Source organism: Lepeophtheirus salmonis, chromosome 2 (assembly GCF_016086655.4).
Source record: "Lepeophtheirus salmonis chromosome 2, UVic_Lsal_1.4, whole genome shotgun sequence".
Taxonomy (NCBI): Eukaryota; Metazoa; Arthropoda; class Copepoda; order Siphonostomatoida; family Caligidae; genus Lepeophtheirus; species Lepeophtheirus salmonis.
Genome location: NC_052132.2, coordinates 21031891 through 21053767, shown reverse-complemented (window position 1 = coordinate 21053767; position 21877 = coordinate 21031891). Strand labels below are relative to the sequence as shown.

At 31.9% G+C, this 21877-nt stretch overlaps 3 long non-coding RNA genes across 4 annotated transcripts; 1 reads left to right on the top strand and 2 right to left on the bottom strand.

Annotated features, from left to right (window-relative positions):
- Positions 1–10071: 10071 nt before the first annotated feature.
- On the bottom strand, positions 10072–13213 carry LOC139904774 (uncharacterized). Its single transcript, XR_011778964.1, has 4 exons — positions 13036–13213; positions 11718–12967; positions 10931–11658; positions 10072–10872 (listed from the first exon to the last, which is right to left on the bottom strand). It is a non-coding gene; the product is annotated as an uncharacterized lncRNA (long non-coding RNA).
- LOC121132404 (uncharacterized) lies at positions 12958–16014 on the top strand. Of its 2 annotated transcripts, XR_005869319.2 has the most exons (6): positions 12958–13102; positions 13376–13605; positions 13690–15160; positions 15223–15292; positions 15520–15687; positions 15791–16014. It is a non-coding gene; the product is annotated as an uncharacterized lncRNA (long non-coding RNA). The 2 variants fall into 2 exon arrangements; XR_005869318.2 differs by having other exon boundaries at positions 13376–15160.
- Positions 16015–16177: 163 nt separating this feature from the next.
- Positions 16178–17547, bottom strand: LOC121132402 (uncharacterized). Its single transcript, XR_005869317.2, has 2 exons — positions 17395–17547; positions 16178–17333 (listed from the first exon to the last, which is right to left on the bottom strand). It is a non-coding gene; the product is annotated as an uncharacterized lncRNA (long non-coding RNA).
- Positions 17548–21877: the final 4330 nt, after the last annotated feature.

The window sequence follows — 21877 nt, the reverse complement described above, 5'->3', positions numbered from 1 at the left end:
ACAGATATTAGTTCATGTGGATAATAAAACTACTCTTTTTAAAGAAGCGTGATGCCAAGGTGAAACGTCTAAACGATATCGCTGTGAGAACATGGAAGCGTTAGATGAAAAGAGAAATTTGGGCAGATTTTGTCTGGATTCCTTTTCAAGGGAGAACACGCAAGCATCCTTCATACTCGGGAGTTTAGATTGAAGGAAGAAGTATTCAATTAAATAACCTCCAATTTGTTCCAACCCGAGGTTGGTTTCTTCCTGTTAAGAGATTTCCACGCAAAGTTAAATAATGTATCTTCAATGAGAGACGATCAAGCAGAGGTCTTAAGATACATACTTCATCAGGTGGAAGAGAAGGTTAACTTCTTCCCTCCAGTCCCACTGCTTCCGAGAGCTTCAAGCAGATGGGGGAAAAAATGGCTCCCTAGCAATTCTGATAACTACCTAATGAACAGGAACAAAATTACAGTTGCAGGAGGTATCGAGGGAGTCAATATGGTTGGGAGCAGTGAGGAGAATTCTCTCGAGCCTAAATATTCAGAACCTCGCAGAATTAGGGATTCTGATAGCATAGTTGATTAAGAGATGCCTTTATTAAATCAAGGTTTCAATTCTAAGGCAATTAATATATTTTTTATTATATTCGTTCCTCAACAAAGAGGGCTTACACATCAGGGTTTTAAACATTATTATAAGTTTTATTTAGGATAGGTTTATCTCCCTTTAACATGTCAGGGTATGTGGTAATTAATTAATTAGCATCCTATCCCACATCTTCCAATAGCGCCCTTGCAACAACAAAAGCGGCTTAAGTAAAGAATCAATTAAGGCCGGAGATGCTATCATCAGATGAGTTGTTGACCATATTCTTGCAAGGTTCATTCAATTTAAATCCTCTGTTACTTAAATATCAAGATACGTGGAATGTTAAAATGATCCTTAATAAATATAAAAATTCTGGATAGTTTTATCTTGGCAAAAAATACCGAAACTTTAATAGCTTTGACAAGTATAGCTAGAGTATAGATATCTTTAACTATATGAAGTTGAAGCTTTTTGGGTCTAGAAAAATTCAAGTTTAGGCCATGTTAGAAGTGGAATTAATTTAGAAAGTGATTCTCAGACGAGATACATATAATTGAATATGTAAATAATACTAAAATTAAAAGATAAATTGTTTGTGACTTTGAGGGAAATTGTCACGTCACCCCTTTAAAACTCAGACTGTTAATTAATGGTTTAGAGATCATGCAAATGGCAGGTATTAATATTGAAGTTTTTAAATCCCATAGCTTGAAAAAGGCTGTTGTAGCTTTATAAATGATAGTTCAGTTGAGGAAGTTATTGAACAAGGTTTTTGGTATGAGAAATCACGAGTTTTAATCGGTTTTATAATGTTCCTATAAGGAAATAGTTATTTTTTAATTGATAAAATATTATTTTCTTCGTTACTAGCCGGTATTAAAATTCGAAGTTTACAAAGTATCGTAAATGGATATTTAGTAAAGTATATAATAATTGTGTTTTAATTTGTGTTCCTTCATTCCAACGGGTTTAGAGTAAAACAACTTTGTAAGATTACAAACGTATAAATACGCTATGACATAAAATAGTAGACATTAACTAAGGCTACTGAATTATAGCATATTTTATTAAAAGCGTAGCTATACATTTGTCAATAGTACCTCCACCATCCCTTTTCCTTAGTTGAAGTTACGGCTATCAGCAGAAATAAGATGATATAAGAGAAGGAACACATGTTGTAGAAGGGTGAGATTCAGGATGACTAGATTCTTATTGTAAAGTTTTGGTGTCTGTTTCTAAAGTAGCTAGGGTAGAAGAGAATTATATATGTATACCTACGCTTTCCATAAAATATGACATTAATACAGTATACTTAGTTAACATCTACTACTATTTGAGCTCTATGTTCAAATGGGAAACCTTCATCATTGGCTTAACGGAGTCTAATAATGGTTGTGTTTATAATAATGATAATTTTGAAACCAGTAGCTGTATATAATGCACATCGGTTTCACCAAAGAGGAAATTGCCGGAGTTTCGCTATGCATCCTTTTATACGAATGAGCTAGTCGACATTCGTAATAGATTGAATTTAATGAAAACTATTTTCGTTACAGGAGTTGAAGGACTAATGGAGAAAGCATGCCCATTGTTATGAAAATTAAAGGAATCAAAAATTTCGAATGTGATAAGAGAAAGCACTTCAAGGTTACTGCTATCAACACTTTCAAAAGAGCTGATGAAGGTAAAGTAAAAGTATGGATAGGGAAGTTTGCCGAAATCCAGAAATCCTATCCAGAACCCAACGGCGAAGATCATGATGTAGAAAAAGGAATTCAAGAATTACAAAAAAGGTCTGGAGAACCTCAAATTATTGTTTTGACGTTTTAGGTGACCCAAAACAGCTCCCTCAAATAATTCCTGTATAGGGATGTCTTCTCAATTTCAGATTTTCAGGTGTAAGATTACAATGTCAGAAATGTTTTCAATTCGGGCACTCTTAGTTAAATTGTACAAGCAAGAGACTCCAAACTGTGGAATATGAAGCGGTTTTCCTACAAAATAAATGCTGAAAAGAAAAGGGACTATAATGAAAAAGAATTAAGTAAACTCCATTCGCCTCTCCAACCTTCGAATTCCACCAACCACGATACCTCTAAAAGTGGTAAGACCCCTAAGGAGTCACCCAAGGTGCGTACTCAGAACGATTCAAATATTACTGGAAATGCCAATCTCAATGGAGACACGAATAATGTTGTAAGTTTGTACGTTGTAGAGCAACAAAGCTTTCTCGAAGAAGAAAATATACCTCCCGTATCTATAAAAGAACCCGAATCTTTAGACTCAACATATATAATAAAAGACCAAAATCGAAAACAGATGTCGTCAAGCACTGCCGAACAAACTGGAAAGGTTGAACTAAATAAAAGGCCTATCAACATAAAAGGAATATCCCCAAGGCCATCAATATCTACCGATAATATCATTTTTCCAAGAGCAAGATCCGGATCAAACCCAAAATGGCCGTTATCAGAGGTTCTTTCATCGCCAAATGGTAGCCCACACCCTAAAAACCCTAAAAAAATAGCGATGAATTTGTCTATTTTTTCATTAAATGTCAATTCTTTACAAACCATAACCGAAAGTATGATCTTTTTAGACTTTTAAAGTACCTAGCCTTACCTGATATAGTAATATTAAGTGACACAAGATGTTCATTTCTGAATCCAAAAGTTATTTTTCGATTTCAGAACGGAAATAACATCAAAGGGAGTTACAGATATTATAACATTGATTTTGACATAATAGGAAAAAATACAGTCCTATAAAGACGACCCCAATTTTTATTGGGTTAAACTAATGTCAATAATTTCAAAGAAAATGGAGACATTGGAGGTGGTTTTAATATTAAGCTGCAAATAGTAGAGATTTTTAACCCTTCTCTGTAAATGATAATCCTTGTGCTATTAAGGTAATGAAGTCAATGTTGTCTTCTTATGGTTTTTGCGATGTCGGGAGCTTAAAAAACGATTATACACATGCTTCTTTTACAAAGGACAAAAATTTAAGACAAATATCTTTATGCATTAACTTATTTTTAATCAGGGGATTTTTGGGGGAATCAACAGGATCTTATAATGTTAATAATACTATGTTATCTCATAATAAGGGTATCCAAATTCAAATTCAACGGAGATGCACATCAGAGGAAACTCTTACACTATCAAAAAAAAGAAAACATCTTGTTTGAACAACATCTTACAGAAGATGAGATAAACAAAGCTATAATCAAAAATGATGTAGCCAATAAAGCCCCAGGTCCCTCTGGTTTCACCTTCCAATTTTATAAAAAGTATGGTAATCCTTTAGTTTCTATTTTACTCCAATTTTATGAAAGAGTTGGCGGCTCTCTGGAATTTGTATCGAATGGGCGCCTTGTTCTTATCCCGAAACAAAATAAGGATCCAAGATACTTAAAGAATTTACAACCTCTGTCAATCCAAAACTGTATATAAAAAAAATTTCAAACTTTTTAGCCAACCGACGCAGTATTTTTTAAATTCAATAATACATCCGACACAATACAGTTTTATGAAGGACAAATTAATGGACAACATTCCTTTTACTTTACAAACATTTTTTAGAATCAACGAAAAGTGTTCCCTTAATGGGAGTTGATTTTCCCAAGGCTTTCGACACACTTCCACATAAATTTATAATTCAAACTCTATACAATATATATTTGGTGACTATATCATCAGAATGGTTGCTACTCTCCTAGCCAAATTACAAACCATAGTTCGGTACGGAAATGAAAGGCCAAGTATTCGCAACAAAAAAGGAGTAATACAAGGGTATCCCTACTCTGCTTTACTTTTTATTCTATGCTTAGACCCCTTAATCCGTGATATTCATAAGGAGGGTGAAATTATTGGTTTTTCCTCAATTCTATCCCATTTGAAGTGTCTTTGCTATGTGGACGGCCTGAAAATGATTTTTCTCGTAGTCCCTGGCAAACAATTAAATCAAAAGAAAGACTCTGAGCCTGCTAGATAACTTTTCAAAATTTTCTGGAATAACAATGAATGTTGAAAAAATAGAAATTATCAGTGAATACAGTGACCTAATCGAAAGATTTTGGGCAACTTTCCACACTACAATGAGCACAAAATTGCTAGGATCCCGTATTGGAGATAATTGCATGGGGGAAAAAAACCTAGACGAAGTTAGTTCTAAGATTGGGCGGATTAGTACTTTTTTTCATCTTTTAAGCTCAATACCTGGAACAGAGTTCGAGCTTGGAACACATATATAGTCACAACATTTATTACGGTTTAACAATATATGAAAAAAACGTAGCAGCGCAGGTTTCCATACTTGAAAAGTATTTTCTTGGGTTAAACAAGACAACACCCATATTGTCGAGGAGGATCCATAACTCTCTAAAAGATGGCGGCCTTTTTGTCATATTTTTGGATGACTTGTTGAAACCCATTAACAACTACTGGATTGGACAACTCTGGAGAGAGGATCTATTTTATTATTTATTAACAGTCATCTATCTAACTTTTTCGAGAGAAGTTACTTGGATGAGCCCCACTTCGGACTTAAAAAAGTCTTCCAAAGACTGTCAGAGTACTCTGAAAGGAAGGAAAGGCTACCTAAGGGTGCTGTTGATATTATTTACTCTTTCAAGAGATCTCTTAGAGTGGAATTCCCCACCAGGGGTTCCATCTCCAACATGGGGGTTCGAACCAGGAGAGTCGACTACGCTGTTATTTTTGTTATCATTTTTATGTTAAATGATTTACTATTTATTCTAATAGGTACGCCTTGTGGCCAATAAAAAAAAATGCCAATATTTAGTAATCAAATTATAAATTAAACTTACTAATAATTAAAATTGTAAACGTAATATCACAAATTGTAAATAATATTATAAATATTAGGTTCTATATACAAATTATAAGATGATATTTGTCATAAAAGTTTTTTAAATCTAGGTTATTAAATTTTTTTTTATGTTTTTTTTTACAAACATCCGTACATATATTTTTTTTTTTTAATTAAATAATTTTGTCATATTAAAAAATATATCGATTTAAATAAATTTATCATCTACTATAATATAATATTAGAGTTATATGTATGTATTTCACACGGATTAGCAAGTTTGTCTTAGTATAAAATATATTAAACGGGTACATCATATGTACTATAATAATATGTAAGTATTAGTGTTGAGACTCGGTCCAGCAACTAATGGTTTTTTTTTGGTTCGTTCTTAAGTGTTAGTTTTTTTTTGGACTGATTTTTTTGGTCTCACATTGTAGACCGATGTTGATATGGTATCATTTTATGGAACGACTTTTTATGGTCTCATATATTATGAGAGACCGATTTTTTTCTAGATTTCTATTTTTTTCAAAATAATCTCCAAAGTACAAGATAAGTTCTAGAACAAATACTGTATACAAATAAGAGACTGCGGGATCAAAATTAATCCGAGCTATCTCTGTTTAAACTTCGTATAACGGCATTGTACTTGAAAAACATATGATGTCATGTTATAAACAATTTATCTGTAAATTGTTGTAGACCAATCTTTTGGGGAACGAACTAGACTGAATTTTTTTTTTAACCAATCTAGACCGAATTTTTTATGAGACCGGTCCAGACCAAGCTTTACTGTTGGAACAATTTAATTCAGTCCAACAAAAAATATAACGGGCTCAGAGCGGTTTAGGATTTCCAGACCTAAACCCAACAATAATATTTTTATGTATATTAATTACGAATTATATAAAAAGGAATTAGGAAAAGGGAATCCATACATAATATGCAGGCTTTAATATTGAACGAAAAAATTATGAGCCTGATTTTGTGTGGACATTGATTACTTTCTATTCATATCCCACCAATTGCGAATCACTTGACTATGGAATGGTCGTGTAGGAAATAGGTATTCTGGGTTAGGTAAGAGTGCAATTTTCTACATACCCGTAATTTATTATTGCTAAATATTTTATTAAAATTAGAATATAATTTAAGACAACGTGGTCAATGTAGTGTAACGTCAAACACATTAATTGGGATACTTAAAAATAATATGTAACGTAGTATTTTTTTGGTGCCCTAAAGTGAATGCAATGGTTCTCAGATTATGTATTTTCAATGCTATACTGTTAGAACCAAGGAGGGCTAATGAATAACGTTTCGAAATTCTTTATAATGTAATAAAATATTTTTGGTTCCTCTACTTCCGATCTACCTCTGAAGTCTGAACGAAAGATTATTCTATTAAACGTCATGAGATATCAGCTTTGGACGTAACCAATCAATTCCAGAATTCCACTAAAAAAATTATTTGCTACAGTATCCAATTTATATTACTAATGATTAAAACAATTATAATAAGTAGTTTCTTTAGAGAATCATAAGCATAAGGCAAATCAACAAATGACCCTATTTCCAAAATTCCTTAATTTTAAGGGAACCCTTAATCTTTGGTTTGCTGATTATTTTTCAAGTTTTTACTCATAGTAAAAATAGATCTAAAGGATAATTTATATAATGAATTTTATTAACTTTATTTAAACTGGTAATGATTTAGCATCAGTGGTAGCTTATAATGGGCATTTTTTTCTATAAAAACAATTACGGAGCCCGAATCAGTTAAATAGTTGATGTTACGCCAAAGTCTCCCCTTAAGTAATTATAATTACAGATGTGCCTCTTATCAGGAAGATTGATACCATTTAAGCAAACATACTAGATAACTTGAGACTATTAAGTATTACTCATTATGAACAGGGCCCTTAATCAGCAGAGGCACAGAGCACAACTTTATATATTTTGAGGAAAAACCGGAAAAAAGATGAGTACCTTTATGGTTCCTCAACATAAAAAGAATCTTGAACAAAAATAAAGAAAAGGGAAAACTCCCAATTTATTTATTTACCTCAAATATGCATACAATCCAATATTTCAAATACATATTCAAAAAAATTAAAGGCTTTGTATTCCAATTTAGGGGATGAACTAAGAAACATCATAATTTTGATATGGTTATACTTTATTTGATTTAAGATATATATACTGGTCCTGATATGGTCTTTCAAATAAAATCCGTCAATTTTTATTATGATGATAAATTTTTACTACTTTAAGTTAATTTGCGACACACCCAAAAGGTTAAAATTAAAATTTTTGAAAGAAATTGATGGATTTTATTTAAAAGACTCAATTTTGAGAAAATTCATTCCAGCTTTAGCATTATTCATTTAATTTGACGGTAAAATATTACATATAATAAAAAAATGAATGGGACTTTAGCACCAAGCATGTGCTTTTAAAACAAAGTTCATGTACATTTAATAAGTAATAATTCTGACCAATGCAAGGTACTCCCTCTAGTAAATTTATATTAAAAAGCTCTGACTTTACTGAATTTGTTGCCATGTAGTCGATGGATTATTCAGTTTTACCCATCCCAAAAGAAGTTTATTCTTTCATGTGTGCTTTTTTGTAACTAAGCACGCTTTTTATTCATTAAAATAAAATAAAGTACTTCTTATTCATTATTTGTATTAAAATAGTCAAAGATTACATCATTGATATATAATTTAATTATCAACATCCCAATACTGTAAATCCTTCATCTCATTTTTTAGTTGCATCTTGTAAAAAATCTTTAATTGTACACATCATTAATATATAAATACTCAAAAAAAATTAAATAATTATTGTTGGGTTTCGGTCTGGAAATCCTATGCCGGTCTGAAAACGTTATGATTTTTTAAGGACCAAACTAATTTGGTCATTTAAAGAGTTCGATCTTCGAAAAAAATAAGTATTACTGAAATAAATGTTGTTTTTTTTAGTAGAAATTTAAGAGAAGTTTCTTTTTTGTCATAACTACAATGAAATAAGATGATTACAAGAAGGGGCAATTCTAGCACCAAGGAATCAATAAGTTGATAAAATTATTATAGATATTTTATGTGAAATGCCTTTAAGAACATATGAATCAGTTGAACAGATAATAGATACAAATGATACAATACACAATCCAACCGATATTCTTAATTCTACGAAGCTACATAAATGCTTACAAATAAGTTGTCATTAAAATAATTTTGTTAAAAAATATACATGCTTACAAACTTCAAAATGATGCAAGATTGATTTTGTAAAAGATAATGTCTAATCTGTTAAAAGCAGCCATAATAGTAGGGAACTTAGCTGAATACATTTTTTTTCAATGCTTTCACCGTCTAAAACCGATTGATTAAATCTTTTATGAAACTTTAGTTTCCTGTGTTTTGAGTTTTTTTTTATTATTCATCTAGAATAGTTACATTATACAGATATAAATTTTCTAGATGTTTTGAGTATTGTTATGAGCATTGAGCATTAACATGGTCCATTTATAAAAGCTCCGAATTTACTGGATTTGTTGCTATCTAGTTGTGGGAACATTCGTCTTTATCGTCCCCACAAAACTTTCTTCCTCCATGTTTTTTTGTTTTTTTTTTGAAGTTAACAAATGAACGAATGAACGACGAACGAAAATTTTCAGAAAATGAACAAATGAACGAACCGACAGAAAAAGGGTGAACGGGTACAAGCCTGACTGTTAGTTATTTTAATAATCATGATATAAGAGCACATTTGAAGCCAATTTTCCCTGGAAAATTTCTTTATAAGTAGCCTGTAAGAGGATTTTCTTGAACATCTACCTATCAAATTCTATGGGAAAACTTGCTGACGAAAGCGAAGATCCCCAAGATATATTGGCAGACAATGGGAGCGAGTGGATCACTTCAAGGAGACACCGAGGTCATAATTCATTTATCTAAGGAGATACGAAGGATTTGGGGCTTTAATAATATAAATAATATTTTGAACTGCATTGAAACTAATCAACCAGTAATAGCGATGCTGAAACTGTGCCTTCAGCTTTCCTGATTTCATCTCAATAGGTATACAATCAATTGTATTCTTCAAAGATGGTACTGGCAAATTTGTGAATAACTTGAGCAAAAGTTATGCCTCTAGGCATATTGATTGTAATTTTAACTCCTCTAGAGACCATTCTTCTTGCTCGAACCTCCCATAAGAAAAAGAGATGCCAAACCCGAACGTTGATGCATGAGCATTAATTTCTAAAGCCGGAGTCTCTTAAATTTGAGCATCATTTTAAGTAACTCAGACTCTAAGATTACAATCTGATTTATGTTTTATAAGGCATTATTTTTGTTCCATTAAAAATGAGTCTTCGCATTATCAAAAAGAACGTCTGCTCCCTTGAAGAGCTTACAGACTAAATAGACCTAGTCCAGAGATATGACATTATTCATATGAATTTTGTATAATACATTTCTAGTAGAGCAGAATACCAGTTGAATGCAGATATGAATGTAATTTATTTAAATTGAAGACAATAAAGTAATCACTTTTATTCTTTTATCTTGACCAATAATTAGTTTTAATAGAACTTGCATTCTTGGTCATCTTACTAGAATCTTAGTGTTAAATAATTAAGATTGCTTTTTAAATAATAATTTCTTTTACCTATATTTACTAACTGATTGATTATATGATTTATAAAAAATATCTTGAAATTATATAAGTATATTTTGAAAAATTCTGGACCTATGAAATGCACCCCCATCTTTTCCAATTTTACACCTAATTACCAAGTCTTTTACAACTTTCTTGGTACGACGGATCAGATATTTTTTTTGAAATCAAATGTACCAATGTAAGATAGTGATTATCGACACCTTCTGAAGTTTCTTGGCCATGTGTCGATACTTTCCGAATATTTTATTCATATCGATATTCGTTAGGACTTCAATTATGAGTTTTTTGTGGACATCGATGCTAGAAAGTGAGCCACTGTATGTCCTAAATATCCTCCCACAAAGGAAGAGAAGACGGCATTTTCAGGCCTTTCTTTAGATTGTCAGGGCAATAATCCTTATACGATATTAAATTTGAATTAGTGCAAGGATCATTCTCACTGTTAAACAGTGCTGCCTTAAAAATTCCACATTTCATATTTTTTTGTAGGGTGAAGACTCATTATCCTGCAATATATTAAATTGTGGCGACACAAAATCTACAGTGAGACAATAAACATCTTTTAAGATGAAGTGACTTGCTAAGTGTATCTTCATTATCAATTACAAAATGTGTCTCACTGACGTCTTTTGTTCATAAGAAACAACTATTTCGTGGTGTTTGTTATTCATATTAAAAATTGCCAATAACAATGTCTCATCTTGATGTACACAGTTGCTGTTTATATTATGTATTATCCCCTTTCCAGACTGGCATAGAATCTTTCTAAAAATGATACAAATTAAAAATATGATTTATATACAAGTAAATAATACATTATTACCTGAATGCAAAACGAAATTGTTGAGGACTAGAATTTTAGCACAAACCATTTCTCAGTCTAATTGCAGCAAAAAGGTGTTCAAGGTGATCTTGTTGTAATTTATGGCAGCAAATGTACTCTAATTTTATATCGCCAGATTTCATGAAATCCCTTAGAGAATAGATACAGGAGATGATACCTAGCGGACCAATGCGACGCCTGGAATCAATAACTCTCATATCATCACTCCTCTCAAGTACCTCATACATTTCAATGAATCTATGAAATATTTCTTCTGCACGTGATATATTAGTCGGAGATAATGCTGCCTCTAGGTCAAACCCGTATCTGGAGTGGCTGTTCATTATATCAAAAATTTTGTCATGTAGTTCCAAAAATTCTGCTGTAACTAGAACGTGCTCACTTTCGAATCCAGAAATTAAATTATCATTAACCCACTTTAATGACCTGGCAACTGAATCTGACATTAACTGGACGGCGAGTTTTACTCTCATTTTCCGTTTGTGAAAAGAAATATGAGATCCAGTCAATTTATTCCCAAGTCTAAGGTCATGTCTGGTTTGGAGAAGATGAAGATCCTCTAGGTATCTTATAATTCCTTTATTGGGTCAAACAATATTATTGTATTCAGCAAACAAAATCCTAACATTTTTAGCCATGTCACAAATAGCGACTATGGTGGAATTTGTGTAAGAATGAGGAAATCTTGTTGTCATGTCTTTAATATTCTGAAAATATTATAAAAATTTCGATAAACATTTGCAACTTCAATTTTTAAATAATTTACCTTTGTTTGAAGATTGCAGCTAATTGCGTTGAATGCTGATATATATGCTGATTATATCTAGCACCATCCATGCAGACAGATCTTATCATAACACCTAACTCGAAGCTAAAGGTTATTGCTTCGCGTATAATTCCCGCAAGAATTTCTGATTGGATTCCCTTAATAAGGAAGTATGCAACAGGTATTTTCCATGGACATTAATGGACATCCCATCTAAACATATACTGGCTTCTTGAAAATTTGGGTCCACACTCCGAAGTTTCAATTCTACGAATGCAGGGACTTGAACCCCAGGGTAGCAGTCTATGTTGCCAACACACCTATGATTGGACAGTTGATTTGGAAGATTCAGAAATTGAGATTCGTATTTGAACGCCTTTGGACTGTAGTAATGTAGAGTTATCGCGAAATCCTTAACTTCTTGTTATGTATTTCATACTTCCTTTCTTGTTCTTAACTTCTTGTATATTCGTCTAAGTACTGTGTTTTACGTATTATAAATAGTCTCGTATTGTGTAAATAAATTAGAGTATAGTTAGAATACACATGATCTTATAAACAGTGTTACATTATTCCTCCACGTGAATTATTCTCCTCATGTCTCTTGGTCATCCTGGATCTCTGGATGAGAGAAAGGAATAGTTTTGCTCTTACTCTCCACCAATCTATTAATTGCCCGTCATTGAACATCCGTGAAGAGGTCTTCAAGAACAGAAATACTTTGTGGAGTTAACAACTTTTTCTCTCGGATGGCATTTAGAATTTCGTTAAACTTAAATGTAGCTGCACTTACCTTCAACTTTGCCTGTCGAAGTTCCCAATCTTTTTTTTTTTTTTTCACGGTCATGGCTTTTGTCTAATAGTGATTACAAATTATCCCATTTGATTTTTGCCAAATTAATATCAGAGGGAAATGCATATGTATGGTCTATGCTTATTATTCGATTGTAATCAGTCTCATGTTATGCTTCTTTTGGAATAATGAGAATATTACTATCAACCGAATAATCCTCATCCTCAGTTTGGCAAATTGAAAGTCGACGCTTTATCCCCCGGTGTTAATTACTAGTATTTGAGCAGTCATTAAATTTGGTAGGAGAGCTGTTGTATTTTAATTTCCTTATGGCTCTCACAGATTCTTGGTTGCTTAAATAGTCCTCCGTCAAAAAGTGATAAAGAGCATAATACAGAATGAGAGGATGGTGTGAAGTCTTTTCGAAGGACAGCCTTAACCCATTTATCCCGAATCTCTATTATTATACAAGAAAAAGAAACGTAAAATTGAATCGGGCGATATGATTTTCAATGTAAGCTTTACCTGGATCTCTAGAAAACCTATGGAAACTACGTCCAGATGAAGAACCCTTATCCAAATTGGAGCAACCGTAAGCAGAACAATATTTGACCATTTTTGTAAAATTTTCGTCCATAACAATCTTTTATTAACAAATACAGAATACGTCTTTGAAATTACACTCACATGAATCAATCAATAATTCTAATCTATGACATTTAAAATGAATTACATTGGAATTAAATAATTCTTAGATTAACAGGTTAAGAACTTCATTTTTTGAGAATCTGCAATACCAACTAGATTAATTATATTCAAATCTGACGACATAAAAAAAGTTGACCAATCAATTTATTTCTTTTAGCTGACGTTGAAAATAACATACCCCCTTCATTCAGCTCCTGTTCATTCCTGCAGGCCCAAGATTTTAATTTAATACTGCTTTACTATGCCAAACTGCCAATAGAAATTCCTTGTCGCCTCTATGTATTTTTTCTATTTGGGACCAACTTATTTGGGTTGTTGGAATCGTTGAAAAAGAACGAAATTGATTGGTTGAAAGAGATTATAAAAAAAAAGGAATAAAACACCTTGGTACGCTTACATCTTTTAAACAAATTTTCCTTAGAATTGTACTAATCATCAGCAAAGCAACTTCCTTATACTTCTCTCTTACAGTCACGTGCATTATCATCATGCCGAAGAAAACGTGCCTTTTTTCATGGGTTTCTAACAACGGATGTGTGGAATTATGATTTGGAAAATAAAAGTATATCTTGGCGTTTTTGCAGTTTCTCATGCCCATTTTGTTCTTTATGGCAAGTAATCACCATTCTAAAACCTCCCATCACATCGATATCTTCCAGAAACATAAGATTCAAGGAGAATTAAATACTTGATCATTCAATTTGGACGTAGCAAAGTTATTTGTGTCGTGTAACATCCCTTTAAATGTTCTGGATCATCCTAATTTCTCCAGGTTTATTGAAAAATATACTGGAAAAACTTCTCCAGGTCGATGGGTCGTTAACAACTTGGTTGGGGAAGTATGTCAAGGAGTTTTGAACAGAATAAAAGAAGAAGTGGAAGAAAATGATATTTTCGTTGCACTAGATGAGACAAGAGATCATCAAGGGAGGTCAATGATGACAATTTTGATTGGCCCTGTGGACGGACATTTCTGTGCGAGACCTTACCTTATGGACTTGACTGATATTGAGATTGCAAACACAATCAATGTAAAGAACATCGTCATAAGCTCAGTTTATAAGTTAATGGGAGAACTGATGCCACCTCGTATTGTCTCAAAGCAGGAGAAGATCTTGGAAAAAAATCCTGCAATTGATTTACATTACGTGTATTGCTCATAAGTTACATAGAGTTGCAGATATGGTTCAACAAAAGTTTCCTCTTATGAACGAACTTATTTCCTATGTAAAGAAGATGTTTTTGAATTCTGGAAGAAGAATGAGAGTACTGCTTCATACAAAATTCCCCTCCCTCCATCACCAATTATAGCAAGATAAGGAACTTGGTTAAAAGCAGTGGAGTACTATTACCATCACTTCGACGTCTTCAGAGAATATTTAAACAGCCTTGATGAAGATTTTGGCAGCAACCAGAAGAGCACAAGAGGTAATTAATAATGATTCCTTAATAGTAGAATTCGTATATATACAGGAAATTTTTCGTCAAATACCTTTGGGAATAACTGCACTTAAGGAAAGATTACCTCTTCTTACAAGCCTAACCATAGTAGAAAATCTGACTCAAGATTTGAAGGAAGAACAATTCAAGACCAAGTTAAAAAAAGTGCTCTAAAAGAATCCTGGCTACACAAAACTAAAGGAACAAGTGAAAACCTTGTATACAAAAATACTCCTATAACACATCCAGTCTCTTATTTAATTTAATTGTAATATTAGTGTCTGAAAGGAGGTTTATTTGATGTTAATTAAATTGATATTTAGTTACTTATTATGTACAATTTTTTTTTTCCTTTGAAAAAATGTACTCCAATTGTCAATTGTAATGCTGAGAGAGAATGTCATCAATACGAAAAGGAGGTCCAAACTAAGTACTAAGAAATTGAGGGAATTGTTGATCGCCAAATGGAATAAATGTTTTGTTATCATTTAATTGTCAACACGTAAATATTAACAATATTTTTTAAATAATTTGTTACTTAATTGCCTCATTTCTATTCTTTAGATTTCGTGCTAAAGTTATCTATTCATCCTTTATGGCCAGTAGTCACTAAGAAGTTACGAGTACACTTCCTGTATTAATGGGTTTGATATTCTCTAACTAACAATATATTTTGTCTTGCATAAATTTATAGAATATTATATACATTTATAAAGTTATTTATAGGGAAGTTATATATTAATAATATACAACAATCCCTCTTCCTTTTTTCTGTAAATAATTTAACTTCAAGATATATTATAAACGATACTCTTTTAATTGGGTTGGAACCGATATTTACTTTGAACTCTTGATCCACAGACAGATACAACTGCACCACTGTCATATGTAGCCATTATATTTTTGAAGTAACTTCCATGGTAATTCAATGCATCGATACAATTGATCTCATATTTTCAAAAGAAAGTTGCTTACGAATACGAGAGTTTTCAGCATTTTAACTAATTTCATCAATTTATAATGTCTAAAGTAAGTTTAAGTTGAACAATATGCATGCCTATATAAGTACCTAAATGGTCATTACCTCCATATCCTATTTTTATCATTGAACTTTTATATTCTGTTTAATTAGGCTTAGTGGGTCGTACTTATCTGCCCAAGTCCGATAAACACGTGAGACTATATGGAACAATATATCTCAACCAAAACAGTGAAGATAATTTTTATCAAGTATACCTATTATTCTAAACGTAATTGCCAAATTAACTAGAGAATCTTAAATTTTTGTCGATTCTATATCAATGAGGTATTAGTTTTAAGATACTTGAGTTTAATTAAATAGTTACATCAAATAACATATTATTAAAGTTTTTTACTACATTTAATCTTAAAGGTTGTTTGCTAAAAACAACCCTTGTACATAGTCGGTATTTGAATTTATTCATGTTTTCTTATCACTTAAAACTCTAGCTATAAGTTAAGAGTGGAACGAAACTGAAAGAATGTTTACAATTATTAATTATCCATGATCCCTGTCTATATGTAATTATGTTCCACTTTATCACAATGACTTGTTCTTTCATGCTGGGAGTAACGAAGTAACATGATATGCAATTCGTCAAAGAGCGACAGTCAATACAAATTACTAATGACAATAGATATGGATTGACTATATTTGGCATTGGGTTAAATTATAGAATTGATGATGACAAGGCTAAAGAGTTAACACAGAATAATCCTTCAATTTGTAGTTGAGTGAAATCAAACAGTCTTCTGCGTAGATTGTATTGACAGACTTGGAGGAGGGGAACCCAGTACTCCCAATTCTTTGAAATAAACGATTATTTTTTTCTTAATTAAATTTTTTCGTTTTTTAATATATGTATAGGATGATTTCATACAAGATACAATAACTATTTATATGTAATAGCAGAATATAATATGTTTTATTGTCCAAACTATAGAGAATAAAGAGGCACATTATCTTTAAAATTCTAGCATCATCTTCCACTTGTTTTTGAGTGAGAAAAAGAGTCTAGCTTCTATAATTCACAATGTTGACCGCAGGTCACGGACTCCACAGAATAAATTGAATTAATATAAATGTGATAAAAATAAGTTATTTCTGCGTGATCTACATCAAGGATTCTGATGAATGAAATATGTTTCTTAGAGACGAAGCAGTGTTAACTTAAGTAGGAATTGATAGACGGATTTCAATGAAGGAGTTAAGGATGGAGGGAATTAGTGATCTCTCTGAGTCACACACTGCCTTTAAATAAGTTGGAGTGTTTTTTATGGAGCTTCCTGTTTCTTGTGAAGTCAATGATTAGCCTGTAGGAGATATGTAGGAAATGATGTATTCTAGATGATGAGTCAATAGGCGAGATTGCAGATATTGATGAGCAGGACATCTTTCCTCTCAAGGGCCCTTGATAATATACCATTCAGGGAGGGAAGAAGGAAGATCCCTTGAACGGAATCTGACTTTGTAGAGAGGAGATGAAGGCGTTTAACTCGGGTATCCCAATGAAACCTTCGGGCGAATGTAGATCCCTATAAGTGAATAGTTGTTAGGAATATCCATTGCATAAAATATCTCTGAACACACTTCTTTGGGATCCACGGAGTTCCAAGTAAACCTCCAATTCTTTTCTCTCGCATCCCTCCTTCTCCTGAGTAATGACTAGTATGTTAAAGGACTTCTAAAAATTTAGAATTGAAGGAGATCATTACCTTTATTTGATGAAGCTTTTTCTCTTGACTTCAGTGATGCTTGTATTTTAAAGATTTATTCGATAGAAACGGAGTCATTTTATGCTTTTCGATCGGAAATTCCGACCTACGTTCTCATCGTTTTTATTCAATGCTATTGTTTGTTTATTTAGCTATGAGTTATGACTTATGGTTATGTGTTATGTTCATTTTATGTTTTCACGTTATGAGAAGAGAAGAAAAGAAGAAGAATCTAAGTCTATAATTTTTTAATATTTTTTATGTATGCGATGCAAAGAGAACAATTTGTTGTAAAATAGTATAATTATTTAATATTTCATACATATTTGATGTTTTAAATCTTAATTAATTTGAATTAATATAATATTTCATACATATTATAATTAGTAATTATTAAAATATTGTTTATATTATTAAATATTATGTATTAACATTTTACATTAGTTACATTTACAATAATTTTACATCTCCATTAATAACACATTTAGAATATAAATGGTTTAAAAGTTAAAACATATAAAACTGGATTTTATTAAATTAAAAACATTAATTCTTGAAGGAATAAGTCCGCACTTAAATGATGAATATGCATTTCATAGTCAGTTGCATTATCAAGCAAATCATTTAATACCCAATAACTGACTGTATATATTGATGTTTCTTCATCCCAGTCTTCTATTTTAAAGTTGTATAACTCTTTTTTATTATTTACATTCCAAATGTGTATGCCACACTTACCTAAGCCTCTACCATTTAATATTGAAAATAAATCTTCTTTCATTGAATCACTAAGATCTGATAGTTCAAACATAACTGTATTTGGATATATGTTTTTCAATTTTGACTCGATATCAGCGACATAAATTTCTATGGATATGGGAAATTATATCGTTTAAGAACTGTACATTCTAGCTCATCAATGAATTTTTAAAGTTTAAGAAAGTAAATTTATAAAGTAAAGAGGAATGTGCTGTATTATATTTAATATTTTTTATAAGATTTTCTTCATTAAATAATAACAATTATAATTATTATACATGTATTAATATAACTTCACATATATATTATCTAAAGTATTTAAATAAATAAATCTTGAAGCACCAAATTAAAAACCAGCATATATTTTTACACAAAATTACAACTTCGAAAATATAAACCATTATCCTTCAATAGAATTATTTATAATTCATTTTATTTATTCTTGAAAATCAAATAATACCTTGAAAATAATAATAGTAATTAATTAACATAATTCGAAGCACATACATTAAACTACATAATATATTTACAAAAAAACAGTTATCTTCCAAACATTATAATTAATTGGAATTATAAAAATCACTATTCCTATGATAATAAAAAAAATAACTAATATATTAACATTTCTCAGATATGGTAAGTTCTAGCTTCATGAAATTTTGTCAAGTGATAGATGATATAGCTTATTAGCATAAAGTGGAAAAATGAATCGAAAGTATCACTTCGAAAATATAAACGATTATTCGTGACTAGAATTAATATTATTATTACATAAAAATTTCTTCTTCTAATTCTCCATTATATAGTCCCAGTCTTAGCTATTACTTATCAGTATTTATGATATACGTGGATATGAGATATATGAGGATATGGAGTTTATATATATACTTTATTCTACACGCGGAGAATCCAGAATGACTCTCATATTAATATATTATTATACACAAAATACATACGGAACATTTATACATAGGTCACCAAACCTACAGCTATGCATATATATAACATCCCCTTTTCCCCCCAGGAGAATGATTACAAAATATAAATCTAAGTTATATGAAATGAAATCCGCTTGTTCCCTTCTGTTGAATCCAAACGGATGAATCTCCTATTACGATGCCAAAGACGACCATTTTTCATACGTATGAGATATCACCTTTGAGATTCCTGTGTTTCAATTGTACCTAGATGGGTCCATCTTTTGGTTATATGATCTTGTATCCGAACCGATTCTCCGATCTTCAATACGGATAACTTCTTCCCATCTCCTTTTTTTAAAATTGGGTTTGGAACCTTACAAAGTTCTTGGCTTCTCTTTTGATGGAATTCAGGTAGCATAGGTATAATAGATCTAGTACTACGACCGAAGACGATTTTAGTTGGACTCAATCCATCTTCTATTCTCGGAGTATTTCTCATTTCTAAAATTCCAAGATTGATTTTTGACTGATCTATCTTATTTCCATTCATAGTTTTCTTTACTAAATATTTTAACTTCTTCACACAAGCTTCAGCCAATCCATTGGATTGTGGGTTATGTGGAGAAGAACATCGCCATTCAACTCCCCAAAAGGATAAAAATTCTTGAAATTCCCTGGACGAGAAGTTTGTTCCCCATCTGATTCTAAAACTTCAGGTATACCATAATCAATGAAGAATCTCTCCATTACTTTCTTAATCACTCTTGATGTGCATCCACTATGCTCAAAATAATGTAAAGCAGGATATCCAGAAAGTCTATCTACATAAACCAAGAAATTCTTTCCACTTACAGAAAATATATCCACAGCTACTGCTTGAAATGGTCTTGTCATTTTAGGTCCTTTAATAAACTAGGTAATAACTTCTGGCATTCCTCACACTTTCTCACCATATCTTCGATGTCCATATCTATTCCCGGCCAATAAATTATCTCTCTGGCACGCTGCTTAGTCTTCACTATACCTTAATGAGATACATGCAGGTTTTCCAATATTTCTTTCCGAGCTACTCTTGGTATAACAATTCTTTTATTATTGACGATTATCAAACCTTCATAAATCGATAGACTATCTCTCAAATTCCAGTAGAGTTTTAATTCTTCAGGGAGATTTTTGATATCATTTCCAAAACCGTCTTTAATAAAATTTATCAATTTTAGATAATTAACATCTTCTTGTGCTTGGTCTCTCAATTTTCTTAATATTCGATCCTTGATCTGATCCGTTTGAATTTTTTTACCACATACAGCTCTTATTAATATTCTTCTTGCAACCTCATTCGTATGCACATCCTCCAATATGTCGTCCTTCCTCGGATTCCAGTATGGATTTCTTGACAAATTATCAGCTGCTAACATTTTTCTTCCTGGTTTCCAAGCAACAGTGAAGTTATAACGCATTTGCGTCCTTTCTTTAATTTCTTTTTGTCTTGGATTCTCAATTTCGTCCAAAGTTTTCTTGTTGAGGATATTTACAATTGCTTGATGATCTGTTTCAATATGAAAATGAGGTAATCCTTGAAGATAAACATTTAATTTTTTGGTTGCCCAATATATGGCCATCATCTCAAGCGTTGTCATTCCATAATTCTGTTCTGCTGCACTCAACCATCTAGAATTTGCTTCAATAAGATGCCATTTTCCTTCATTGTCTTCTTGTCTTAAGATATACCCAAGACCTTTTTTCTTAGAAGCATCAGTCTCTAAAACAGTTTTTCTATTCGGCATGAAGTGACTCTTTTGAGGTAATTTAACCAAAGACTTCTTGACATCTTCAAATATGTCATCTTGTTCTTTAGTCCATATGTACTCATTCTTGTTGGATAATAAAGGTCTCAATGTGACAGATAAGTTGGCTATTTCCTTTGAAAATCCGCTCATTTGATTGACCATTCCCATGAACGATCTCAACTCAGTTCTGTTTTGAGGAGCTGGTATTTTTGAAAGAGCTTCTGTTTTTCTAGGATCGATATTAATTCCATGTTCTCCGACGATATAACCAATATACTCAACCTTTGGCTTAGCAAATTGAAATTTTTCTTTATTGAGTGATATTCCAAACTTCCTACTTCGATCAAGAAATTCCTTGACACTTTTAACATGATGCTCAAATGTCTCATCATATTTTAAAATATCATCAACCAACTTCTTTGTATTTGGCAATTCCCCATAAGCTTGGTCCATCATAAGATTGAATACGTCACTTGTTGCATTTAATCCCATTGGCCATCTTTTAAACTTGAATCTTCCCCACGGAGTTATGAACGTTGTTAAGTCTTGGCTCTCATGGTGTAAAGGGATCTGCCAATATCCTTTAATTGCATCAAACGTGGAAAAGTACTTATTTCCAGGTTTAATGTTTGAAATTATCTCCTTAGGATTAGTCATAGGATGTATAGGTCTTTTCACAAACTTATTTAATTTTGTTAGATCCACTGTTAGTCTAACCTTACCATTTTTCTTCCCCACCACAACCATAGGGTGACACCATTCCGTAGGTTTATTTCCTAGCGGCTCAATTATTCCTTTTTTCAACAATTCTTCCAATTCCTTCTTCGTAGCTTCTCTATAAGCAAAGGGAATCGCCCTTGCTGTGTACATTTTCCAAGTTTCTGCTCCTTCCATTAAAGATATTTTTATCGGTGCGCATTTCATCTTTCTTAATGGTTGATTTCCATCAATTAATACATCAGGATACTCCTCCACAAGCTTGTCTCTCATGGTTTTAATTTCTTCATCGGAAAT